Here is a 5,334-nt window from a genome sequence, read left to right on the forward strand (position 1 = left end):
TTAAGTCTCCATGGAAACAGGCATGCATTATTTACGTGGCCTAATGAATAAAACATTTATGTGGTAGGCTAATAAATTCCCTCACACAAAGCAAAGTAAGCTATGATTTAAATATTGGCCTCCGCTGGCTGGCTGAGTTATGGAGCCTGCTCAGGGGGACCCTCTTGGCTTTACACCACCATCGGCTGGATGGAGTGGGAGGGGGAGAGAGGAGAGGGGGGAAGAAAGCGGGGGGCGGGGGTGGTGGTGGAGACCTTTCCTAGTAAGCGGCTTTCTGGGCCCTCCTGACCTGAGGCCTGAGTCCCCTGCCGCCCCTGCTGTGGCTCTGTCCGTCCCAGCCCAAAGCTGCTGCACGCCCGGGGGCCTTTTCCCAGAGCTGGAGCTGCAGAGGGAGGATTGGGTGACTGGTGGGACTGGCCCTTGGAAAGCAGAGATGGCCCAAGGTGGGGCACAGCCTTCTAGGATCTCCTGGGGATGGCAACTTCTCTTGGGGAAACAGGCCACACCTCTCGGACTTAAGGGGCTTGGAGATGAGCACTGGGCAGTGGGAACATCTGTCAGGTTTGGGAGCTTATCTGGTCCACCTTGGGGTAGTCTGGGATCAAACAGAGGGACCGCTGGGACTAGCCATGGGCAGCTGAGATGGGGCGTCAGAGGAGGACGTGGTTGCAGAGCCTGGGAGAAGATAAATCGGGTGTTTGGTGAAAATGGAGCAGCCCCCACCTTGGCCCCACCTGCCTTTGTCATTGTCATCTCCCTGGCTTTATCTCACCACTTCTTCCTTTTTGTTTCTGCCTGCCTGTCTCGCTGCTGTCTTTCGTCTCTCCCTCGTTTGCTCTGTTTCCCCACTTCTTTCTCTGTATCTCTGTCTCCTCTGCTTCCGTCTCTCTCTGACTTTCTTGTTTTCTCTCCCTCTGTTTCTGTATCTTTCTGTGTATCTCTTTTTCCCTGTCTCTCTCTTTGTGTCTTTGTGTTTTTTTTATTTTTTAATTTTTTTTGTCTCTGTCTCTCTCTCTGTCTCTACATCTTCTTCTTGGTCAGGGTCTCTCTGTCTCTACATCTTCTTCTTGGTCAGGGTCTCTCTGTCTGCCTCTCTCTCTCTCGGAGGATTCTGACATGGCAGGAGGAGGGGCCCACACTCCTGGACTGGGGTGTGAGGCCTCCACAGGGCCCTGGAAAAAGGGTGGTTGTGGAGGAGGAGGGGCTGCCTCGGCACCTAAAGGGTTCGAGCATTTGTCCGAGAGGCATTGAATGTGGCAATGGTGCTGGGGAAGTGGTTCGGGCATCACCCATACCAACACCAGGTGGATAGCACTGGGTCCCCTTAGCCAGAGCCTTCTCTATTCTGGTCCCTGGGAAAGCCTGAAAAGGGAGACGTAAATTTTGAACACATTCCTCACGCTGGGTGCTGGGTTACGTCCTCCTGGCAACCACCCCAGGAAACCGTCCAAGGCAGCTATCCTGCCCCAGAGGCCATTAAATCACACGCTGGGCATAGTTCCTCCCTCAGCAGCCACTGGGGCTTCAGCTTCCTGCTGTCACAAGGGCCTGGGGCTACAGCCCTTTGGGGACTGCCTCCCAGGGCAGCCGGCACCCAGCTGCATGACTGGTGATGCGGCTGCCGCACTGTTCGGGTTATCTATGGCTATGCAACCAATTACCCTAAATCAAAATGGCACAAAACAACACTATTGTATTATGTTCATGATTCTGTGAGTCAGGAGCTCAGGCAGGGCCCTGTGGACGTAGCTCCTCTCTGGTCCATTGTATCTGGGACCTCAGCTGGAGATGGCTGGAATGGCCTGACTAGGACCACCTGTCTGGGGTTGTGGGTCTTCTCTGTGTGGCATCTACAAGGGCTGGAGTGTCCGAGGTAGTTGCTTCACTCACATGTCTGGTGCCTGAATAGGCTGGGCAGACATCTCTGTGTCTCTGTTTGCAGCCTCTCCAGGGGGCTAGCTCGGGCTTCCTCAGAACATGGCAGATTCAGTGTATAGAGTTAGATTCCCTGCATGACTCTGACTCCCCTGGAGCAAGGATTTCATTAGGAACTGCTGGTCCTCTTAAATCCTAGGTCTGGGATTGGCCAGGCATCACATCTGACGTATTCTATTGGCCAAAGCTGTTTCACACCAACCGAGATTCCAAGGGGGTGGAAGAACCGACCCCCAACTCTTGATGGGAGAATGGCGTACATACATGTTCAGTGAGGGAGGACTCAGTGACAGCGTTGGAGGCAACGAACCACATCCAGCCAATGGTGTGGTACAAGGGAAAGCCTCTCCCCTTCTCCCAGGCAGGAGTAAGGCATAAACTTGCAGGCCAGACACTTTAGGGCTCATGTTCCAGTCTGACCCTCACTAGCTGCGTGGCCTCAGCAAATGATTCCACTACCTGTGCTCTGTTCTAACCTCCATGAAATGGGGATCACAAGACTGTCTGCCCAAGAGTATGTGGAGGGCTATGTGAGCTGGTGAGTATAATACCCCCAGCTGTCTCCAGTGTTAGCTATTCTTCTCTGGTTTTCCCCGCCCCTAGAGGCCAACCAAGTCCTGTAATGACTCACATGGTCTCTCCTGGGTCCTCTTACCCTTCCAAGTCCTAGTGTGTTGCATTCTCCTGCCTCTCTCAACTCCCAGGACTGTGCAATAGCATCACCCGTGAAGCTTTCGAAGCATGAGGAATGTGGTTGCCACCATGTGGGAGGGGGTAGGCCATCCTTTCTGTCCTCATTGTAGACCCCAGGGCAGTGCCACCTTCTGGAACCTGCCATAGCAGATGATGCTGTGCCCTGGAGCGGTGACCTCATCCTGGAGGCAGTGGCCGGGCGGGCAATGGAGGAGGCGTGATACAGACTCCTCCTGTGCACAGGGAGGTGAGGAGGCTGAAATTCCAAGAGAACTGCCTCGCACACAGTGGGGGCACCCCTGCAGGCTCACATTTGAGGCAGGCAAGCCTAGTGGTCAGGCCTGTGGATGTTGGAACCAGCCTGCCCAGGTTCTGCTCCGGCTCTGCCACTTCCTGGCTTTGCAGCCTTAGACAAGTTTTTTCACCACTCTGCACCTCTCTTCCTCTTCTGCAAGATGAGATGTTAAGGTTGTCTACCTCTGGGGGCTACTGTGAGAATTAAATTAGTTAATGTTTGTAAAATGCTAATAGAGTGCCTAATGCACATCACACATGTGTTCTTTGTTAGCACTCTGGTGTGCACTTATTGTGTTGTCTGGGATCCTACAATGACAGGTGGGTGCTCAGTGACATTCTAACTAGGAATTTGTGTTAACAGGGCCACATCTGTCCTTAGAGTGATGGCACCTGAGATGTTTGGGCCTCTTTTTTCTTTTGTGAGATAGAGTCTTGCTCTGTTGCCCAGGCTGGAGCGCAGTGGTGTGATCATGGCTTACTACAACCTCCACCTCCCAGGCTCAACCTAAATGTGTGACCATTGGTGGCATAATCACAAAAAGAGCAACTATCCCAAGTGACTTTAAAATATAGGAATCTGGCTTTACATTACTAGTGAGGTATACACTAAGGATAAAAAAACCCCTAAGCTAATTTCCATAATCACATTGTTGATGAAGTGTTGGTCCTGTCATTCTAAGACTGTGGTGTGCACAGAGTGAAATTAAATAAATGAGTAATTGTGTTAGTGTCATTGAGGACTAGGATTTTTTTGCATGGAAAAAGGATATACAGATATAAGTTCTATAAAGTTAAATAAAAACTCTGAATTTGAGTTGGAAATAGTATCAATTCATAATGTATTTTACCTAAACATTTTTAAAGAGAAGACACATTGCCTATCTCTGCCTACTGAAAAGCAGTAAAAACAGTGAACAATCCAGTAGCAGTGAGCACTCCCAGTACTCAGATTATGGTTTCTAAATACAATTTTTCCCCTAGAAGCCAGGATTCCTTGGAGAAATGACTGATTTGAGATCTAAGGTAGGAAATGTACAAGGTAAGCCTGGAATGTCTTGTCTTTCTAGAAAGCAAAGGTATATCAAAGACTTCCAAGATTGTAGATACAAAGACTCGGAAGCAAACCTGAAAAAGGGTCCATGGCTAATGACGGGGCAATTGGAACACAAGGATAACAGCTGCAATGGATTAAAGCGCATCAAATATGTTTAAATCCGTGAGTTCACAATGATACTAAACCAAACCAAACCAAACCAATCCTCATAGGTCATCTTTGGAGGATGTTCAAGAGCCATTGGATTATTTTGAAAACAGGTAAATACAGAGAAAAATAAAGTGCTCATGCTGCTATTAACATGAACTTTACTTTAGGTTACCAATTAATTGACGATGGGAAAATTCTCTTTATAGATGTTATCCAGCCAATAAATGAGGAGGGAGTTACAAATTAGAATATAACTGTTTTGCAATCTCTAATGAAATAAACAATCTAGGCAATGAACTTCAAACATCCCTAAAAGAAAATAAAGGCAACTGGGCATGGTGGTTCATGGCTGTAATCCTAGCACTTTGAGAGGCCAAGACAGGAGGATTGCTTGATCCCGGGAGTTTGAGACCAGCCTGGGCACATAGTGAGATCCTGTCTCTACAAAAAATACAAAAATTAGCTGGGCTTGGTGGTGTGTGCCTGTAGCCCCACCTACTCAGGAGGCTGAGATGGGAGGATCACCTGAGCCTGGGAGGTCAAGGCTGTGGTGAGCCATGATCATGCCACCACACTCCATCCTGGGTGACAAGAGATCCTGTCTCAAAAAAAGACAAGAAAAGAAAAGATAACCAGACATTATCTCTTGATGAAAGTGTGCAACAGCACTTACAGAGTAGTGCTGAAAAAATAATAACATAAAATCTGACCAAGACCCTAGATCAACTACCAACTTATAGGAAATATAGTGGATGGAGGAACATCCTGAAAAATACCATGGGGATGCAATTGGCAAAATCCAGACTAGTAGATATTCTACAGGACAAATGATCTGGTTTCTTCAATAAAACATTCAAAGAAAACAGAAGAGTGGAGCAGAATATATAAATTAAAAGAGATCATACCTATTAATTACAACTTTGCAAATGGACTTTATTTGGATTTTACTTTTTTTTGTTTTTGTTTTTGAAACAGGGTCTGGCTTTGTTATCCAGGATGGAGTGCAGTGGCACAATCACAACTCACTGCAGCCTCAACCTCCTAGATTCAAGCAATCCTCCCATTTCAACCTCCCAAGTAGCTGGGACTATAGGTGCACACCACCACACTAAAATAATTTTTGTACAAATTATACAAAATAATACAAAATTATACAAAATACAAATAAATATTGTCTTTTTCACAGAGATGGGGTTTCACCATGT

Source organism: Macaca nemestrina, chromosome 14 (assembly GCF_043159975.1).
Source record: "Macaca nemestrina isolate mMacNem1 chromosome 14, mMacNem.hap1, whole genome shotgun sequence".
Taxonomy (NCBI): Eukaryota; Metazoa; Chordata; class Mammalia; order Primates; family Cercopithecidae; genus Macaca; species Macaca nemestrina.